The following is a 23,683-nucleotide window of genomic DNA, read 5'->3' on the forward strand; positions in this document are numbered from 1 at the left end:
TTAAATGTTCGTCAGGTATTGTGGAAAAACTCTGACATTTTACGTTACATCTGAGACCTCACAACACCGCTCCCGGATGGACTCGAACCACCAACCTATTGGCTAACAGCCGAACGCGCTAACCATTGAGCCACGGAAGCTCAGAAATTAAATGGTTGTCAGGTATTGTGGATAAGTAATGACTTATTACGTTACATCTGAGACCCTACAACACCTCTCCCGGTTGGGCTCGAACCACCAACCTATTGGTTAACAGCCGAACGCGCTAACCATTGCGCCACGGAAGCCCAAAAATTAAATGGTCGTCAGGTGTTTTGGAAAAAACCTTGACTTTTTACGTCACATCTGAGACGTCACAACACCGCTCCCGGATGGGCTCGAACCACCAACCTATTGGTTAACAGCCGAACGCGCTAACCATAGAGCCACGGACGCCCAAAAGTTAAATGCTCGTCAGGTATTGTGTAAAAACCTTGACTTTTTACGTCACATCTGAGACCTCACAACACCGCTCCCGGATGGGCTCGAACCACCAACCTATTGGTTAACAGCCGAACGCGCTAACCATTGAGCCACGGAAACTCAGAAATTAAATGGTTGTCTCGTATTGTGGAAAAGTTTTGACTTTTTACGCTACATCTGAGACCCCACAACACCTCTCCCGGGTGGGCTCGAACCTTCAACCTTTCGATTAACTGCTAAACGCGCTAATCATTGCGCCACGGAAGCTCAAAAATTAAATGTTCGTCAGGTATTGTGGAAAAACTCTGACATTTTACGTTACATCTGAGACCTCACAACACCGCTCCCGGATGGGCTCGAACCACCAACCTATTGGTTGACAGCCTAACGCGCTAACCATTGCGCCACGGAAGCCCAAAAATTAAATGGTCGTCAGGTGTTGTGGAAAAAACCTTGACTTTTTACGTCACATCTGAGACGTCACAACACCGCTCCCGGATGGGCTCGAACCACCAACCTATCGGTTAACAGCCGAACGCGCTAACCATTGAGCCACGGAAGCTCAGAAATTAAATGGTTGTCACGTATTGTGGAAAAGTTTTGACTTTTTACGCTACATCTGAGACCCCACAACACCTCTCCCGGGTGGGCTCGAACCTGCAACCTTTCAATTAACAGCTGAACGCGCTAATCATTGCGCCACGGAAGCCCAAAAATTAAATGTTCGTCAGGTGTTGTGGAAAAAACCTTGACTTTTTACGTTACATCTGAGACCTCACAACACCGCTCCCGGATGGGCTCGAACCACCAACCTATTGGTTAACAGCCCAACGCGCTAACCATTGCGCCACGGAAGCCCAAAAATTAAATGGTCTTCAGGTATTGTGGAAAAACCTTGACTTTTTACGTCACATCTGAGACGTCACAACACCGCTCCCGGATGGGCTCGAACCACCAACCTATCGGTTAACAGCCGAACGAGCTAACCATTGAGCCACGGAAGCTCAGAAATTAAAAGGTTGTCACGTATTGTGGAAAAGTTTTGACTTTTTACGCAACATCTGAGACCCCACAACACCTCTCCCGGGTGGGCTCGAACCTTCAACCTTTCGATTAACAGCTGTACGCGCTAATCATTGCGCCACGGAAGCCCAAAAATTAAATGTTCGTCAGGTGTTGTGGAAAAACTCTGACATTTTACGTTACATCTGAGACCTCACAACACCGCTCCCGGATGGGCTCGAACCACCAACCTATTGGTTAACAGCCGAACGCGCTAACCATTGAGCCACGAAAGCTCAGAACCAAAATGGTTGTCAGGTATTGTGGATAAGTTATGACTTATTACGTTACATCTGAGACCCTACAACACCTCTCCCGGTTGTGCTCGAACCATCAACCTTTCGGTTAACAGCCGAACGCGCTAACCATTGCGCCAAGGAAGCCCAAAAATTAAATGTTCGTCAGGTATTGTGGAAAAACCTTGACTTTTTACGTCACATCTGAGACCTCACAACACCGCTCCCGGATGAGCTCGAGCCACCAACCTATTGGTTAACAGCCGAACGCGCTAACCATTGAGCCACGGAAGCTCAGAAATTAAATGGTTGTCACGTATTGTGGAAAAGTTTTGACTTTTTACGCTACATCTGAGACCCCACAACACCTCTCCCGGGTGGGCTCGAACCTTCAACCTTTCGATTAACAGCTGAACGCGCTAATCATTGCGCCACGGAAGCTCAAAAATTAAATGTTCGTCAGGTGTTGTGGAAAAACCTTGACTTTTTACGTCACATCTGAGACCTCACAACACCGCTCCCGGATGGGCTCGAACCACCAACCTATTGGTTAACAGCCGAACGCGCTAACCATTGAGCCACGGAAGCTCAGAAATTAAATGGTTGTCACGTATTGTGGAAAAGTTTTGACTTTTTACGCTACATCTGAGACCCCACAACACCTCTCCCGGGTGGGCTCGAACCTGCAACCTTTCGATTAACAGCTGAACGCGCTAATCATTGCGCCACGGAAGCCCAAAAATTAAATGTTCGTCAGGTGTTGTGGAAAAAACCTTGACTTTTACGTCACATCTGAGACGTCACAACACCGCTCCCGGATGGGCTCGAACCACCAACCTATTGGTTAACAGCCGAACGCGCTAACCATAGAGCCACGGACGCCCAAAAGTTAAATGCTCGTCAGGTATTGTGTAAAAACCTTGACTTTTTACGTCACATCTGAGACGTCACAACACCGCTCCCGGATGGGCTCGAACCACCAACCTATCGGTTAACAGCCGAACGCGCTAACCATTGAGCCACGGAAGCTCAGAAATTAAATGGTTGTCACGTATTGTGGAAAAGTTTTGACTTTTTACGCTACATCTGAGACCCCACAACACCTCTCCCGGGTGGGCTCGAACCTGCAACCTTTCAATTAACAGCTGAACGCGCTAATCATTGCGCCACGGAAGCCCAAAAATTAAATGTTCGTCAGGTGTTGTGGAAAAAACCTTGACTTTTTACGTTACATCTGAGACCTCACAACACCGCTCCCGGATGGGCTCGAACCACCAACCTATTGGTTAACAGCCCAACGCACTAACCATTGCGCCACGGAAGCCCAAAAATTAAATGGTCTTCAGTTATTGTGGAAAAACCTTGACTTTTTACGTCACATCTGAGACGTCACAACACCGCTCCCGGATGGGCTCGAACCACCAACCTATCGGTTAACAGCCGAACGCGCTAACCATTGAGCCACGGAAGCTCAGAAATTAAAAGGTTGTCACGTATTGTGGAAAAGTTTTGACTTTTTACGCAACATCTGAGACCCCACAACACCTCTCCCGGGTGGGCTCGAACCTTCAACCTTTCGATTAACAGCTGTACGCGCTAATCATTGCGCCACGGAAGCCCAAAAATTAAATGTTCGTCAGGTGTTGTGGAAAAACTCTGACATTTTACGTTACATCTGAGACCTCACAACACCGCTCCCGGATGGGCTCGAACCACCAACCTATTGGTTAACAGCCGAACGCGCTAACCATTGAGCCACGAAAGCTCAGAACCAAAATGGTTGTCAGGTATTGTGGATAAGTTATGACTTATTACGTTACATCTGAGACCCTACAACACCTCTCCCGGTTGTGCTCGAACCATCAACCTTTCGGTTAACAGCCGAACGCGCTAACCATTGCGCCAAGGAAGCCCAAAAATTAAATGTTCGTCAGGTATTGTGGAAAAACCTTGACTTTTTACGTCACATCTGAGACCTCACAACACCGCTCCCGGATGAGCTCGAGCCACCAACCTATTGGTTAACAGCCGAACGCGCTAACCATTGAGCCACGGAAGCTCAGAAATTAAATGGTTGTCACGTATTGTGGAAAAGTTTTGACTTTTTACGCTACATCTGAGACCCCACAACACCTCTCCCGGGTGGGCTCGAACCTTCAACCTTTCGATTAACAGCTGAACGCGCTAATCATTGCGCCACGGAAGCTCAAAAATTAAATGTTCGTCAGGTGTTGTGGAAAAACCTTGACTTTTTACGTCACATCTGAGACCTCACAACACCGCTCCCGGATGGGCTCGAACCACCAACCTATTGGTTAACAGCCGAACGCGCTAACCATTGAGCCACGGAAGCTCAGAAATTAAATGGTTGTCACGTATTGTGGAAAAGTTTTGACTTTTTACGCTACATCTGAGACCCCACAACACCTCTCCCGGGTGGGCTCGAACCTGCAACCTTTCGATTAACAGCTGAACGTGCTAATCATTGCGCCACGGAAGCCCAAAAATTAAATGTTCGTCAGGTGTTGTGGAAAAAACCTTGACTTTTTACGTTACATCTGAGACCTCACAACACCGCTCCCGGATGGGCTCGAACCACCAACCTATTGGTTAACAGCCCAACGCGCTAACCATTGCGCCACGGAAGCCCAAAAATTAAATGGTCTTCAGGTATTGTGGAAAAACCTTGACTTTTTACGTCACATCTGAGACGTCACAACACCGCTCCCGGATGGGCTCGAACCACCAACCTATCGGTTAACAGCCGAACGCGCTAACCATTGAGCGACGGAAGCTCAGAAATTAAATGGTTGTCACGTATTGTGGAAAAGTTTTGACTTTTTACGCAACATCTGAGACCCCACAACACCTCTCCCGGGTGGGCTCGAACCTTCAACCTTTCGATTAACAGCTGTACGCGCTAATCATTGCGCCACGGAAGCCCAAAAATTAAATGTTCGTCAGGTGTTGTGGAAAAACTCTGACATTTTACGTTACATCTGAGACCTCACAACACCGCTCCCGGATGGGCTCGAACCACCAACCTATTGGTTAACAGCCGAACGCGCTAACCATTGAGCCATGAAAGCTCAGAAACAAAATGGTTGTCAGGTATTGTGGATAAGTTATGACTTATTACGTTACATCTGAGACCCTACAACACCTCTCCCGGTTGTGCTCGAACCACCAACCTTTCGGTTAACAGCCGAACGCGCTAACCATTGAGCCACGGAAGCTCAGAAATTAAATGGTTGTCACGTATTGTGGAAAAGTTTTGACTTTTTTCGCTACATCTGAGACCCCACAACACCTCTCCCGGGTGGGCTCGAACCTTCAACCTTTCGATTAACAGCTGTACGCGCTAATCATTGCGCCACGGAAGCCCAAAAATTAAATGTTCGTCAGGTCTTGTGGAAAAACTCTGACATTTTACGTTACATCTGAGACCTCACAACACCGCTCCCGGATGGGCTCGAACCACCAACCTATTGGTTAACAGCCGAACGCGCTAACCATTGAGCCACGGAAGCTCAGAAATTAAATGGTTGTCACGTATTGTGGAAAAGTTTTGACTTTTTACGCTACATCTGAGACCCCACAACACCTCTCCCGGGTGGGCTCGAACATTCAACCTTTCGATTAACAGCTGAACGCGCTAATCATTGCGCCACGGAAGCTCAAAAATTAAATGTTCGTCAGGTATTGTGGAAAAACTCTGACATTTTACGTTACATCTGAGACCTCACAACACCGCTCCCGGATGGGCTCGAACCACCAACCTATTGGTTAACAGCCGAACGCGCTAACCATTGCGCCACGGAAGCCCAAAAATTAAATGGTCGTCAGGTGTTGTGGAAAAAACCTTGACTTTTTACGTCACATCTGAGACGTCACAACACCGCTCCCGGATGGGCTCGAACCACCAACCTCTTGGTTAACAGCCGAACGCGCTAACCATTGAGCCACGGAAGCTCAGAAATTAAATGGTTGTCAGGTATTGTGGATAAGTAATGACTTATTACGTTACATCTGAGACCCTACAACACCTCTCCCGGTTTGGCTCGAACCACCAACCTTTCGGTTAACAGCCGAACGCGCTAACCATTGCGCCAAGGAAGCCCAAAAATTAAATGTTCGTCAGGTATTGTGGAAAAACCTTGACTTTTTACGTCACATCTGAGACCTCACAACACCGCTCCCGGATGAGCTCGAGCCACCAACCTATTGAATAACAGCCGAACGCGCTAACCATTGAGCCACGGAAGCTCAGAAATTAAATGGTTGTCACGTATTGTGGAAAAGTTTTGACTTTTTACGCTACATTTGAGACCCCACAACACCTCTCCCGATTGGGCTCGAACCTTCAACCTTTCGATTAACAGCTGAACGCGCTAATCATTGCGCCACGGAAGCCCAAAAATTAAATGTTCGTCAGGTATTGTGGAAAAACTCTGACATTTTACGTTACATCTGAGACCTCACAACACCGCTCCCGGATGGACTCGAACCACCAACCTATTGGTTAACAGCCGAACGCGCTAACCATTGAGCCACGGAAGCTCAGAAATTAAATGGTTGTCAGGTATTGTGGATAAGTAATGACTTATTACGTTACATCTGAGACCCTACAACACCTCTCCCGGTTGGGCTCGAACCACCAACCTATTGGTTAACAGCCGAACGCGCTAACCATTGCGCCACGGAAGCCCAAAAATTAAATGGTCGTCAGGTGTTTTGGAAAAAACCTTGACTTTTTACGTCACATCTGAGACGTCACAACACCGCTCCCGGATGGGCTCGAACCACCAACCTATTGGTTAACAGCCGAACGCGCTAACCATAGAGCCACGGAAGCCCAAAAGTTAAATGCTCGTCAGGTATTGTGTAAAAACCTTGACTTTTTACGTCACATCTGAGACCTCACAACACCGCTCCCGGATGGGCTCGAACCACCAACCTATTGGTTAACAGCCGAACGCGCTAACCATTGAGCCACGGAAGCTCAGAAATTAAATGGTTGTCACGTATTGTGGAAAAGTTTTGACTTTTTACGCTACATCTGAGACCCCACAACACCTCTCCCGGGTGGGCTCGAACCTTCAACCTTTCGATTAACTGCTGAACGCGCTAATCATTGCGCCACGGAAGCTCAAAAATTAAATGTTCGTCAGGTATTGTGGAAAAACTCTGACATTTTACGTTACATCTGAGACCTCACAACACCGCTCCCGGATGGGCTCGAACCACCAACTTATTGGTTAACAGCCTAACGCGCTAACCATTGCGCCACGGAAGCCCAAAAATTAAATGGTCGTCAGGTGTTGTGGAAAAAACCTTGACTTTTTACGTCACATCTGAGACGTCACAACACCGCTCCCGGATGGGCTCGAACCACCAACCTATTGGTTAACAGCCGAACGCGCTAACCATTGAGCCACGGAAGCTCAGAAATTAAATGGTTGTCACGTATTGTGGAAAAGTTTTGACTTTTTACGCTACATCTGAGACCCCACAACACCTCTCCCGGGTGGGCTCGAACCTTCAACCTTTCGATTAACTGCTGAACGCGCTAATCATTGCGCCACGGAAGCTCAAAAATTAAATGTTCGTCAGGTATTGTGGAAAAACTCTGACATTTTACGTTACATCTGAGACCCCACAACACAGCTCCCGGATGGGCTCGAACCACCAACCTATTGGTTAACAGCCTAACGCGCTAACCATTGCGCCACGGAAGCCCAAAAATTAAATGGTCGTCAGGTGTTGTGGAAAAAACCTTGACTTTTTACGTCACATCTGAGACGTCACAACACCGCTCCCGGATGGGCTCGAACCACCAACCTATTGGTTAACAGCCGAACGCGCTAACCATTGAGCCACGGAAGCTCAGAAATTAAATGGTTGTCACGTATTGTGGAAAAGTTTTGACTTTTTACGCTACATCTGAGACCCCACAACACCTCTCCCGGGTGGGCTCGAACCTTCAACCTTTCGATTAACTGCTGAACGCGCTAATCATTGCGCCACGGAAGCTCAAAAATTAAATGTTCGTCAGGTATTGTGGAAAAACTCTGACATTTTACGTTACATCTGAGACCTCACAACACCGCTCCCGGATGGGCTCGAACCACCAACCTATTGGTTAACAGCCTAACGCGCTAACCATTGCGCCACGGAAGCCCAAAAATTAAATGGTCGTCAGGTGTTGTGGAAAAAACCTTGACTTTTTACGTCACATCTGAGACGTCACAACACCGCTCCCGGATGGGCTCGAACCACCAACCTATTGGTTAACAGCCGAACGCGCTAACCATTGAGCCACGGAAGCCCAAAAGTTAAATGCTCGTCAGGTATTGTGTAAAAACCTTGACTTTTTACGTCACATCTGAGACCTCACAACACCGCTCCCGGATGGGCTCGAACCACCAACCTATTGGTTAACAGCCGAACGCGCTAACCATTGAGCCACGGAAGCTCAGAAATTAAATGGTTGTCACGTATTGTGGAAAAGTTTTGACTTTTTACGCTACATCTGAGACCCCACAACACCTCTCCCGGGTGGGCTCGAACCTTCAACCTTTCGATTAACAGCTGTTCGCGCTAATCATTGCGCCACGGAAGCCCAAAAATTAAATGTTCGTCAGGTATTGTGGACAAACTCTGACATTTTACGTTACATCTGAGACCCCACAACACCTCTTCCGGGTGGGCTCGAACCACAAGCCTTTCGATTAACAGTTGAACGCGCTAATAATTGCGCCACGGAAGCCCGAAAATTAAATGTTCGTCAGGTATTGTGGAAAAACTCTGACATTTTACGTTACATCTGAGACGTCACAACACCGCTCCCGGATGGGCTCGAACCACCAACCTTTCGGTTAACAGCTGAACGCGCTGACCATTGCGCCACGGAAGCCCAAAAGCTTAATTCTCGTCAGGTATTGTGGAAAAACCTAGACTTTTTACGTAACATCTGAGACCTAACAACACCGCTCCCGGATGAGCTCGAACCACCAACCTATTGGTTAACAGCCGAACGCGCTAACCATTGAGCCACGGAAGCTCAGAAATTAAATGGTTGTCACGTATTGTGGAAAAGTTTTGACTTTTGACGCTACATCTGAGACCCCACAACACCTCTCCCGGGTGGGCTCGAACCTTCAACCTTTCGATTAACAGCTGAACGCGCTAATCATTGCGCCACGGAAGCCCAAAAATTAAATGCTCGTCAGGTATTGTGTAAAAACCTTGACTTTTTACGTCACATCTGAGACCTCACAACACCGCTCCCGGATGGGCTCGAACCACCAACCTATTGGTTAACAGCCGATCGCGCTAACCATTGAGCCACGGAAGCTCAGAAATTAAATGGTTGTCACGTATTGTGGAAACGTTTTGACTTTTTACGCTACATCTGAGACCCCACAACACCTCTCCCGGGTGTGCTCGAACCTTCAACCTTTCGATTAACAGCTGAACGCGCTAATCATTGCGCCTCGGAAGCCCAAAAATTAAATGTTCGTCAGGTATTGTGGAAAAAATCTGACATTTTACGTTACATCTGAGACCTCACAACACCGCTCCCGGATGGGCTCGAACCACCAACCTATTGGTTAACAGCCGAACGCGCTAACCATTGAGCCATGGAAGCTCAGAAATTAAATGGTTGTCAGGTATTGTGGATAAGTTATGACTTATTACGTTACATCTGAGACCCTACAACACCTCTCCCGGTTGGGCTCGAACCACCAACCTTTCGGTTAACAGCCGAACGCGCTAACCATTGCGCCAAGGAAGCCAGAAAAATAAATGGTCGTCAGGTATTGTGGAAAAACTTTGGCTTTCTACGTTACATTTGAAATCCCACATCACCGCTCCCGGGTGGGCTCGAACCACCAACCTATTGGTTTGCAGCCGAACGCGCTATCCATTGCGCCACGGAAGCCCAAAAGCTAAATGGTCGTCAGGTATTGTGGAAAAACTTTGGCTTTCTACGTTACATTTGAGATCCCACAACACCGCTCCCGGGTGGGATCGAACCACCAACCTATTGGTTAACAGCCTAACGCGCTAACCATTGCGCCACGGAAGCCCAAAAATTAAATGGTCGTCAGGTGTTGTGGAAAAAACCTTGACTTTTTACGTCACATCTGAGACGTCACAACACCGCTCCCGGATGGGCTCGAACCACCAACCTATTGGTTAACAGCCGAACGCGCTAACCATTGAGCCACGGAAGCTCAGAAATTAAATGGTTGTCACGTATTGTGGAAAAGTTTTGACTTTTTACGCTACATCTGAGACCCCACAACACCTCTCCCGGGTGGGCTCGAACCTTCAACCTTTCGATTAACTGCTGAACGCGCTAATCATTGCGCCACGGAAGCTCAAAAATTAAATGTTCGTCAGGTATTGTGGAAAAACTCTGACATTTTACGTTACATCTGAGACCTCACAACACCGCTCCCGGATGGGCTCGAACCACCAACCTATTGGTTAACAGCCTAACGCGCTAACCATTGCGCCACGGAAGCCCAAAAATTAAATGGTCGTCAGGTGTTGTGGAAAAAACCTTGACATTTTACGTTACATCTGAGACCTCACAACACCGCTCCCGGATGGGCTCGAACCACCAACCTATTGGTTAACAGCCGAACGCGCTAACCATTGAGCCATGGAAGCTCAGAAATTAAATGGTTGTCAGGTATTGTGGATAAGTTATGACTTATTACGTTACATCTGAGACCCTACAACACCTCTCCCGGTTGGGCTCGAACCACCAACCTTTCGGTTAACAGCCGAACGCGTTAACCATTGCGCCAAGGAAGCCAGAAAAATAAATGGTCGTCAGGTATTGTGGAAAAACTTTGGCTTTCTACGTTACATTTGAAATCCCACATCACCGCTCCCGGGTGGGCTCGAACCACCAACCTATTGGTTTGCAGCCGAACGCGCTATCCATTGCGCCACGGAAGCCCAAAAGCTAAATGGTCGTCAGGTATTGTGGAAAAACTTTGGCTTTCTACGTTACATTTGAGATCCCACAACACCGCTCCCGGGTGGGATCGAACCACCAACCTATTGGTTAACAGCCTAACGCGCTAACCATTGCGCCACGGAAGCCCAAAAATTAAATGGTCGTCAGGTGTTGTGGAAAAAACCTTGACTTTTTACGTCACATCTGAGACGTCACAACACCGCTCCCGGATGGGCTCGAACCACCAACCTATTGGTTAACAGCCGAACGCGCTAACCATTGAGCCACGGAAGCTCAGAAATTAAATGGTTGTCACGTATTGTGGAAAAGTTTTGACTTTTTACGCTACATCTGAGACCCCACAACACCTCTCCCGGGTGGGCTCGAACCTTCAACCTTTCGATTAACTGCTGAACGCGCTAATCATTGCGCCACGGAAGCTCAAAAATTAAATGTTCGTCAGGTATTGTGGAAAAACTCTGACATTTTACGTTACATCTGAGACCTCACAACACCGCTCCCGGATGGGCTCGAACCACCAACCTATTGGTTAACAGCCTAACGCGCTAACCATTGCGCCACGGAAGCCCAAAAATTAAATGGTCGTCAGGTGTTGTGGAAAAAACCTTGACTTTTTACGTCACATCTGAGACGTCTCAACACCGCTCCCGGATGGGCACGAACCACCAACCTATTGGTTAACAGCCGAACGCGCTAACCATTGAGCCACGGAAGCTCAGAAATTAAATGGTTGTCACGTATTGTGGAAAAGTTTTGACTTTTTACGCTACATCTGAGACCCCACAACACCTCTCCCGGGTGGGCTCGAACCTTCAACCTTTCGATTAACTGCTGAACGCGCTAATCATTGCGCCACGGAAGCTCAAAAATTAAATGTTCGTCAGGTATTGTGGAAAAACTCTGACATTTTACGTTACATCTGAGACCTCACAACACCGCTCCCGGATGGGATCGAACCACCAACCTATTGGTTAACAGCCTAACGCGCTAACCATTGCGCCACGGAAGCCCAAAAATTAAATGGTCGTCAGGTGTTGTGGAAAAAACCTTGACTTTTTACGTCACATCTGAGACGTCACAACACCGCTCCCGGATGGGCTCGAACCACCAACCTATTGGTTAACAGCCGAACGCGCTAACCATTGAGCCACGGAAGCCCAAAAGTTAAATGCTCGTCAGGTATTGTGTAAAAACCTTGACTTTTTACGTCACATCTGAGACCTCACAACACCGCTCCCGGATGGGCTCGAACCACCAACCTATTGGTTAACAGCCGAACGCGCTAACCATTGAGCCACGGAAGCTCAGAAATTAAATGGTTGTCACGTATTGTGGAAAAGTTTTGACTTTTTACGCTACATCTGAGACCCCACAACACCTCTCCCGGGTGGGCTCGAACCTTCAACCTTTCGATTAACAGCTGTTCGCGCTAATCATTGCGCCACGGAAGCCCGAAAATTAAATGTTCGTCAGGTATTGTGGAAAAACTCTGACATTTTACGTTACATCTGAGACGTCACAACACCGCTCCCGGATGGGCTCGAACCACCAACCTTTCGGTTAACAGCTGAACGCGCTGACCATTGCGCCACGGAAGCCCAAAAGCTAAATGCTCGTCAGGTATTGTGGAAAAACCTTGACTTTTTACGTCACATCTGAGACCTCACAACACCGCTCCCGGATGAGCTCGAACCACCAACCTATTGGTTAACAGCCGAACGCGCTAACCATTGAGCCACGGAAGCTCAGAAATTAAATGGTTGTCACGTATTGTGGAAAAGTTTTGACTTTTGACGCTACATCTGAGACCCCACAACACCTCTCCCGGGTGGGCTCGAACCTTCAACCTTTCGATTAACAGCTGAACGCGCTAATCATTGCGCCAAGGAAGCCCAAAAATTAAATGCTCGTCAGGTATTGTGTAAAAACCTTGACTTTTTACGTCACATCTGAGACCTCACAACACCGCTCCCGGATGGGCTCGAACCACCAACCTATTGGTTAACAGCCGAACGCGCTAACCATTGAGCCACGGAAGCTCAGAAATTAAATGGTTGTCACGTATTGTGGAAAAGTTTTGACTTTTGACGCTACATCTGAGACCCCACAACACCTCTCCCGGGTGGGCTCGAACCTGCAACCTTTCGATTAACAGCTGAACGCGCTAATCATTACGCCTCGGAAGCCCAAAAATTAAATGTTCGTCAGGTATTGTGGAAAAAATCTGACATTTTACGTTACATCTGAGACCTCACAACACCGCTCCCGGATGGGCTCGAACCACCAACCTATTGGTTAACAGCCGAACGCGCTAACCATTGAGCCATGGAAGCTCAGAAATTAAATGGTTGTCAGGTATTGTGGATAAGTTATGACTTATTACGTTACATCTGAGACCCTACAACACCTCTCCCGGTTGGGCTCGAACCACCAAAATTTCGGTTAACAGCCGAACGCGCTAACCATTGCGCCAAGGAAGCCAGAAAAATAAATGGTCGTCAGGTATTGTGGAAAAACTTTGGCTTTCTACGTTACATTTGAAATCCCACATCACCGCTCCCGGGTGGGCTCGAACCACCAACCTATTGGTTAACAGCTAAACGCGCTAACCATTGCGCCACGGAAGCCCAAAAATTAAATGCTCGTCAGGTATTGTGTAAAAACCTTGACTTTTTACGTCACATCTGAGACCTCACAACACCGCTCCCGGATGGGCTCGAACCACCAACCAATTGGTTAACAGCCGAACGCGCTAACCATTGAGCCACGGAAGCCCAAAAATTAAATGTTCGTCAGGTATTGTGGAAAAACTCTGACATTTTACGTTACATCTGAGACGTCACAACACTTCTCCCGGATGGGCTCGAACCACCAACCTATTGGTTAACAGCCGAACTCTCTAACCATTGAGCCACGGAAGCCCAAAAATTAAATGTTCGTCAGGTATTGTGGAAAAACTCTGACATTTTACGTTACATCTGAGACGTCACAACACTTCTCCCGGATGGGCTCGAACCACCAACCTATTGGTTAACAGCCGAACGCGCTAACCATTGCGCCACTGAAGCCCAAAAATTAAATTTTCGTCAGGTATTGAGGTAAAACTTTGACTTTTTACTTCACATCTGAGACCTCACAACACCGCTCCCGGATGGGCTCGAACCACCAAAATTTCGGTTAACAGCCGAACGCGCTAACCATTCGCAACGGACGCCCAAAAATTAAATGGTCGTCAGGTATTGTGGAAAAACTTTGGCTATTTACGTTACATTTGAGATCCAAAAACACCGCTCCCGGGTGGGCTCGAACCACCAACTTTTCGGTTAACAGCTGAACGCGCTGACCATTGCGCCACTGAAGCCCAAAAATTTAATTTTCGTCAGGTATTGAGGTAAAACTTTGAGTTTTTACTTCACATCTGAGACCTCTCAACACCGCTCCCGGATGGGCTCGAACCACCAACCTTTCGATTAACAGCTGAACGCGCTAACCATTGCGCCACGGAAGCCCAAAAATTAAATGCTCGTCAAGTATTGTGGAAAACTCTGACATTTTACGTTCCATCTGAGACGTCACAACACCGCTCCCGGGAGGGCTCGAACCACCAACCTATTGGTTAACAGCCGAACGCTCTAACAATTGAGCCACGGAAGCCCAAAAATTGAATGTTCGGCAGGTATTGTGGAAAAACTCTGACATTTTACGTTACATCTGAGACGTCACAACACTTCTCCCGGATGGGCTCGAACCACCAACCTATTGGTTAACAGCCCAACGCGCTAACAATTGAGAAACGGAAGCTCAGAAAATAAATGGTTATCACGTATTATGGAAAAAGTTTGACTTTTCACGCTACATCTGAGACCTCACAACACCGCTCCCGGATCGGCTCGAACCACCAACCTTTCGATTAACAGCCGAACGCGCTAACCATTGAGCCACGGAAGCCCAGAAATTAAATGTTCGTCTGGTATTGTGGAAAAACTCTGACATTTTACGTTACATCTGAGACGTCACAACACTTCTCCCGGATGGGCTCGAACCACCAACCTATTGGTTAACAGCCGAACGCGCTAACCATTGAGCCACGAAACTCAGAAAATAAATGGTTATCACGTATTATGGAAAAACTTCAGCTGTTATTCAAAAGACTGGTGGTTTGAGCCCTCCCGGGAGCGGTGCTGTGAGGTCTCAGATGTAACGTAAAATGTCAGAGTTTTTCCACAATAACTGACGAACATTTAATTTCTGGGCTTCCGTGGCGCAATGGTTAGCGCGTTCAGCAGTTAACCAATAGGCTGGTGGTTCGAGCCCACCCGGGAGCGGTGTTGTGGGATCTCTAATGTAACGTAAAAACCCAAAGTTTTCCCACAATACCGGACGACCATATAATTTTTGGGCGTCCGTGGCGCAATAATTAGCGCGTTCGGTTGTTAACCGAAAGGTTGGTGGTTCGAGCCCATCCGGGAGCGGTGTTGTGACGTCTCAGATGTTACGTAAAATGTCAGAGTTTTTCTACAATACCTGACGAACATTTCATTATTGGGCTTCCGTGGCGCAATAATTAGCGCGTCCAGCTGTTAATCGAAAGGTTGGTGGTTCGAGCCCACCCGGGAGCGGTGTTTTGGGATCTCAAATGTAACGTAAATAGCCAAAGTTTTTCCATAATACGTGATAACCATTTATTTTCTGAGCTTCCGTGGCTCAATGGTTAGCGCGTTTGGCTGTTAACCAATAGGTTGGTGGTTCGAGCCCATCCGGGAGAAGTGTTGTGACGTCTCAGATGTAACGTAAAATGTCAGAGTTTTTCCACAATACCTGACGAACATTTAATTTTTGGGCTTCCGTGGCTCAATGGTTAGCGCGTTCGGCTGTTAACCAATAGGTTGGTGGTTCGAGCCCTCCCGGGCTCATTTTCAAAATCGACGTAACTCGGCCTAAGAAAAACATTTTGAGTATTTGTTCACTATTTACAAATATATTCACTGAAACCATTATTTTTATACTTTTTGCTATAATTCAAGCAAATGTAACGATATTCATTCAAAAAACTGTTAAAATTCAATTTTTCAATAAGAAATCGTTGTCACGGATTTTGTATCTTGAAGAAGAAAAACATGCGATTTTTTCGGTACTTTTTTGAATGCATTTTTTTCTGGAGAAATTTTTGACCGAATTCAGCTTAATTCCCTATAAAACACTCATTGAAAGTGATTTCATCTCGATTGAACAATAAATAAAAATGTACCTCGATTTTTAATAACATTTTCAAAATCGACGTAACTCGGCCTAAGAAAAACATTTTGAGTATTTGTTCACTGTTTTCAAATATAACCACTGAAACCATTATTTTTGTAATTTTTGCGTTAATTCAAGCAAATGTAACGATATTCATTCAACAAACTGTTAAAATTCAATTTTAAATAAGAAATCGTTGTCACGGATTTTGTATCTTGAAGAAAAAAAACATGCGATTTTTTCGGTACACTTTTAAATGCATTTTTTTCTGGAGAAATGTTTGACCGAATTCAGCTTAATTCCCTATAAAACACTCATTAAAAGTGATTTCATCTCGATTGAACAATAAATAAAAATGTACCTCGATTTTTAATAACATTTTCAAAATCAACGTTTCACGGCCAAAGAAGCATATTTTGAGTATTTCTTCACTATTTTCAAAAATAACCACTGAAACCATTATTTTTATACTTTTTGCTTTAATGCAAGCAAATGTAACGATATTCATTCAACAAACTGTTAAAATTCAATTTTAAATAAGAAATCGTTGTCACGGATTTTGTATCTTGAAGAAAAAAACATGCGATTTTTTCGGTACTTTTTTGAATGCATTTTTTTCTGGAGAAATTTTTGACCGAATTCAGCTTAATTCCCTATAAAACACTCAATTAAAGTGATTTCATCTCGATTGAACAATAAATAAAATATACCTCGATTTTTAATAACATTTTCAAAATCGACGTAACTCGGCCTAAGAAAAACATTTTGAGTATTTGTTCATTATTTACAAATATATTCACTGAAACCATTATTTTTATACTTTTTGCTTTAATTCAAGCAAATGTATCGATATTCATTCAAAAAACTGTTAAAATTCAATTTTTCAATAAGAAATCGTTGTCACGGATTTTGTATCTTGAAGAAGAAAAACATGCGATTTTTTCGGTACTTTTTTGAATGCATTTTTTTCTGGAGAAATTTTTGACCGAATTCAGCTTAATTCCCTATAAAACACTCATTGAAAGTGATTTTATCTCGATTGAACAATAAATAAAAATGTACCTCGATTTTTAATAACATTTTCAAAATCGACGTAACTCGGCCTAAGAAAAACATTTTGAGTATTTGTTCACTGCTTTCAAATATAACCACTGAAACCATTATTTTTGAAATTTTTGCATTAATTCAAGCAAATGTAACGATATTCATTCAACAAACTGTTAAAATTCAATTTTAAATAAGAAATCGTTGTCACGGATTTTGTATCTTGTAGAAAAAAAACATGCGATTTTTTCGGTACTTTTTTGAATGCATTTTTTTCTGGAGAAATGTTTGACCGAATTCAGCTTAATTCCCTATAAAACACTCATTGAAAGTGATTTCATCTCGATTGAACAATAATTAAAAATTTACCTCGATTTTTAATAACATTTTCAAAATCGACGTTTCACGGCCAAAGAAGCTTACTTTGAGTATTTCTTCACTATTTTCAAATATGTTCACTGAAACCATTATTTTTATACTTTTTGCTTTAATTCAAGCAAATGTAACGATATTCAATCAAAAAACTGTTAAAATTAAATTTTTAAATAAGAAATCGTTGTCACGGATTTTGTATCTTGAAGAAGAAAAACATGCGATTTTTTCGGTACTTTTTTGAATACATTTTTTTCAGGAGAAATTTTTGACCGAATTCAGCTTAATTCCCTATAAAACACTCATTAAAAGTGATTTCATCTCGATTGAACAATAAATAAAAATGTACCTCGATTTTTAATAACATTTTCAAAATCGACGTTTCACGGCCAAAGAAGCATATTTTGAGTATTTCTTCACTATTTTCAAATATAACCACTGAAACCATTATTTTTATACTTTTTGCTTTAATTCAAGCAATGTAACGATATTCATTCAAAAAACTGTTAAAATTCAATTTTCAATAAGAAATCGTTGTCACGGATATTGTATCTTGAAGAAAAAAACATGCGATTTTTTCGGTACACTTTTGAATGCATTTTTTTTTGGAGAAATGTTTGACCGAATTCAGCTTAATACCCTATAAAACACTCTTTGAAAGTGATTTCATCTTGATTGAACAATAATTAAAAATTTACCTCGATTTTTAATAACATTTTCAAAATCGACGTTTCACGGCCAAAGAAGCATACTTTCAGTATTTCTTCACTATTTTCAAATATGTTCACTGAAACCATTATTTTTATACATTTTGCTTTAATTCAAGCAATGTAACGATATTCATTCAATAAACTGTTAAAATTCAATTTTAAATAAGAAATCGTTGTCACGGATTTTGTATCTTGAAGAAAAAAAACATGCAATTTTTTCGGTACACTTTTGAATGCATTTTTTTCTGGAGAAATTTTTGACCGAATTCAGCTTAATTCCCTATAAAACACTCAATAAAAGTGATTTCATCTCGATTGAACAATAAATTAAAATGTACCTCGATTTTTAATAACATTTTCAAAATCGACGTAACTCGGCCTAAGAAAAACATTTTGAGTATTTGTTCACTGTTTTCAAATATAACCACTGAAACCATTATTTTTGTAATTTTTGCGTTAATTCAAGCAAATGTAACGATATTCATTCAACAAACTGTTAAAATTCAATTTTAAATAAGAAATCGTTGTCACGGATTTTGTATCTTGAAGAAAAAAAACATGCGATTTTTTCGGTACACTTTTAAATGCATTTTTTTCTGGAGAAATGTTTGACCGAATTCAGCTTAATTCCCTATAAAACACTCATTAAAAGTGATTTCATCTCGATTGAACAATAATTAAAAATGTACCTCGATTTTTAATAACATTTTAAAAATCGACGTTTCACCGCCAACGAAGCATATTTTGAGTATTTCTTCACTATTTACAAATATATTCACTGAAACCATTATTTTTATACTTTTTGCTTTAATTCAAGCAAATGTAACGATATTCATTCAAAAAACTGTTAAAATTCAATTTTTCAATAAGAAATCGTTGTCACGGATTTTGTATCTTGAAGAAGAAAAACATGCGATTTTTTCGGTACTTTTTTGAATGCATTTTTTTCTGGAGAAATTTTTGACCGAATTCAGCTTAATTCCCTATAAAACACTCATTGAAAGTGATTTCATCTCGATTGAACAATAAATAAAAATGTACCTCGATTTTTAATAACATTTTCAAAATCGACGTAACTCGGCCTAAGAAAAACATTTTGAGTATTTCTTCACTATTTTCAAAAATAACCACTGAAACCATTATTTTTATACTTTTTGCTTTAATGCAAGCAAATGTAACGCTATTCATTCAACAAACTGTTAAAATTCAATTTTAAATAAGAAATCGTTGTCACGGATTTTGTATCTTGAAGAAAAAAAACATGCGATTTTTTCGTTACTTTTTTGAATGCATTTTTTTCTGGAGAAATTTTTGACCGAATTCAGCTTAATTCCCTATAAAACACTCAATAAAAGTGATTTCATCTCGATTGAACAATAAATAAAAATATACCTCGATTTTTAATAACATTTTCAAAATCGACGTAACTCGGCCTAAGAAAAACATTTTGAGTATTTGTTCACTATTTACAAATATATTCACTGAAACCATTATTTTTATACTTTTTGCTATAATTCAAGCAAATGTAACGATATTCATTCAAAAAACTGTTAAAATTCAATTTTTCAATAAGAAATCGTTGTCACGGATTTTGTATCTTGAAGAAGAAAAACATGCGATTTTTTCGGTACTTTTTTGAATGCATTTTTTTCTGGAGAAATTTTTGAACGAATTCAGCTTAATTCCCTATAAAACACTCTTTGAAAGTGATTTCATCTCGATTGAACAATAAATAAAAATGTACCTCGATTTTTAATAACATTTTCAAAATCGACGTAACTCGGCCTAAGAAAAACATTTTGAGTATTTGTTCACTGTTTTCAAATATAACCACTGAAACCATTATTTTTGTAATTTTTGCGTTAATTCAAGCAAATGTAACGATATTCATTCAACAAACTGTTAAATTTCAATTTTAAATAAGAAATCGTTGTTACGGATTTTGTATCTTGAAGAAGAAAAACATGCGATTTTTTCGGTACTTTTTTGAATGCATTTTTTTCTGGAGAAATGTTTGACCGAATTCAGCTTAATTCCCTATAAAACACTCATTGAAAGTGATTTCATCTCGATTGAACAATAAATAAAAATGTACCTCGATTTTTAATAACATTTTCAAAATCGACGTTTCACGGCCAAAGAAGCATATTTTGAGTATTTCTTCACTATTTTCAAAAATAACCACTGAAACCATTATTTTTATACTTTTTGCTTTAATGCAAGCAAATGTAACGATATTCATTCAACAAACTGTTAAAATTCAATTTTAAATAAGAAATAATTGTCACGGATTTTGTATCTTGAAGAAAAAAAACATGCGATTTTTTCGGTACTTTTTTGAATGCATTTTTTTCTGTAGAAATTTTTGACCGAATTCAGCTTAATTCCCTATAAAACACTCATTGAAAGTGATTTCATCTCGATTGAACAATAAATAAAAATGTACCTCGATTTTTAATAACATTTTCAAAATCGACGTAACTCGGCCTAAGAAAAACATTTTGAGTATTTGTTCACTGTTTTCAAATATAACCACTGAAACCATTATTTTTGTAATTTTTGCGTTAATTCAAGCAAATGTAACGATATTCATTCAACAAACTGTTAAATTTCAATTTTAAATAAGAAATCGTTGTTACGGATTTTGTATCTTGAAGAAGAAAAACATGCGATTTTTTCGGTACTTTTTTGAATGCATTTTTTTCTGGAGAAATTTTTGACCGAATTCAGCTTAATTCCCTATAAAACACTCATTGAAAGTGATTTCATCTCGATTGAACAATAAATAAAAATGTACCTCGATTTTTAATAACATTTTCAAAATCGACGTAACTCGGCCTAAGAAAAACATTTTGAGTATTTGTTCACTGCTTTCAAATATAACCACTGAAACCATTATTTTTGAAATTTTTGCGTTAATTCAAGCAAATGTAACGATATTCATTCAACAAACTGTTAAAATTCAATTTTAAATAAGAAATCGTTGTCACGGATTTTGTATCTTGAAGAAAAAAAACATGCGATTTTTTCGGTACTTTTTTGAATGCATTTTTTTCTGGAGAAATGTTTGACCGAATTCAGCTTAATTCCCTATAAAACACTCATTAAAAGTGATTTCATCTCGATTGAACAATAAATAAAAATGTACCTCGATTTTTAATAACATTTTCAAAATCGACGTTTCACGGCCAAAGAAGCATATTTTGAGTATTTCTTCACTATTTTCAAAAATAACCACTGAAACCATTATTTTTATACTTTTTGCTTTAATGCAAGCAAATGTAACGATATTCATTCAACAAACTGTTAAAATTCAATTTTAAATAAGAAATCGTTGTCACGGATTTTGTATCTTGAAGAAAAAAAACATGCGATTTTTTCGGTACTTTTTTGAATGCATTTTTTTCTGGAGAAATTTTTGACCGAATTCAGCTTAATTCCCTATAAAACACTCAATAAAAGTGATTTCATCTCGATTGAACAATAAATAAAAATATACCTCGATTTTTAATAACATTTTCAAAATCGACGTAACTCGGCCTAAGAAAAACATTTTGAGTATTTGTTCACTATTTACAAATATATTCACTGAAACCATTATTTTTATACTTTTTGCTTTAATTCAAGCAAATGTAACGATATTCATTCAAAAAACTGTTAAAATTCAATTTTTCAATAAGAAATCGTTGTCACGGATTTTGTATCTTGAAGAAGAAAAACATGCGATTTTTTCGGTACTTTTTTGAATGCATTTTTTTCTGGAGAAATTTTTGACCGAATTCAGCTTAATTCCCTATAAAACACTCATTGAAAGTGATTTCATCTCGATTGAACAATAAATAAAAATGTACCTCGATTTTTAATAACATTTTCAAAATCGACGTAACTCGGCCTAAGAAAAACATTTTGAGTATTTGTTCACTGCTTTCAAATATAACCACTGAAACCATTATTTTTGAAATTTTTGCGTTAATTCAAGCAAATGTAACGATATTCATTCAACAAACTGTTAAAATTCAATTTTAAATAAGAAATCGTTGTCACGGATTTTGTATCTTGAAGAAAAAAAACATGCGATTTTTTCGGTACTTTTTTGAATGCATTTTTTTCTGGAGAAATGTTTGACCGAATTCAGCTTAATTCCCTATAAAACACTCATTAAAAGTGATTTCATCTCGATTGAACATAAAATAAAAATGTACCTCGATTTTTAATAACATTTTCAAAATCGACGTTTCACGGCCAAAGAAGCATATTTTGAGTATTTCTTCACTATTTTCAAAAATAACCACTGAAACCATTATTTTTATACTTTTTGCTTTAATGCAAGCAAATGTAACGATATTCATTCAACAAACTGTTAAAATTCAATTTTAAATAAGAAATCGTTGTCACGGATTTTGTATCTTGAAGAAGAAAAACATGCGATTTTTTCGGTACTTTTTTGAATGCATTTTTTTCTGGAGAAATTTTTGACCGAATTCAGCTTAATTCCCTATAAAACACTCATTGAAAGTGATTTCATCTCGATTGAACAATAAATAAAAATGTACCTCGATTTTTAATAACATTTTCAAAATCGACGTAACTCGGCCTAAGAAAAACATTTTGAGTATTTGTTCACTGTTTTCAAATATAACCACTGAAACCATTATTTTTGTAATTTTTGCGTTAATTCAAGCAAATGTAACTATATTCATTCAAAAAACTGTTAAAATTCAATTTTTCAATAAGAAATCGTTGTCACGGATTTTGTATCTTGAAGAAGAAAAACATGCGATTTTTTCGGTACTTTTTTGAATGCATTTTTTTCTGGAGAAATGTTTGACCGAATTCAGCTTAATTCCCTATAAAACACTCATTAAAAGTGATTTCATCTCGATTGAACAATAAATAAAAATGTACCTCGATTTTTAATAACATTTTCAAAATCGACGTTTCACGGCCAAAGAAGCATATTTTGAGTATTTCTTCACTATTTTCAAAAATAACCACTGAAACCATTATTTTTATACTTTTTGCTTTAATGCAAGCAAATGTAACGATATTCATTCAACAAACTGTTAAAATTCAATTTTAAATAAGAAATCGTTGCCACGGATTTTGTATCTTGAAGAAAAAAAACATGCGATTTTTTCGGTACTTTTTTGAATGCATATTTTTCTGGAGAAATTTTTGACCGAATTCAGCTTAATTCCCTATAAAACACTCAATAAAAGTGATTTCATCTCGATTGAACAATAAATAAAAATATACCGCGATTTTTAATAACATTTTCAAAATCGACGTAACTCGGCCTAAGAAAAACATTTTGAGTATTTGTTCACTATTTACAAATATATTCACTGAAACCATTATTTTTATACTTTTTGCTTTAATTCAAGCAAATGTAACGATATTCATTCAAAAAACTGTTAAAATTCAATTTTTCAATAAGAAATCGTTGTCACGGATTTTGTATCTTGAAGAAGAAAAACATGCGATTTTTTCGGTACTTTTTTGAATGCATTTTTTTCTGGAGAAATTTTTGACCGAATTCAGCTTAATTCCCTATAAAACAC

At 40.7% G+C, this 23,683-nt stretch overlaps 1 non-coding gene across 1 annotated transcript; it reads right to left on the reverse strand.

Moving 5' to 3' along the window:
- Window positions 1-803: 803 nt before the first annotated feature.
- On the reverse strand, window positions 804-876 carry TRNAD-GUC (transfer RNA aspartic acid (anticodon GUC)). The gene has a single exon. It is a non-coding gene; the product is annotated as a tRNA-Asp (tRNA).
- Between the last annotated feature and the right edge of the window lie 22,807 nt (window positions 877-23,683).

This window comes from Phalangium opilio, unplaced genomic scaffold, assembly GCF_054372755.1.
Source record: "Phalangium opilio isolate 3A_F unplaced genomic scaffold, DU_Popi_V2 ptg001170l_1, whole genome shotgun sequence".
Classification (NCBI taxonomy): domain Eukaryota; kingdom Metazoa; phylum Arthropoda; class Arachnida; order Opiliones; family Phalangiidae; genus Phalangium; species Phalangium opilio.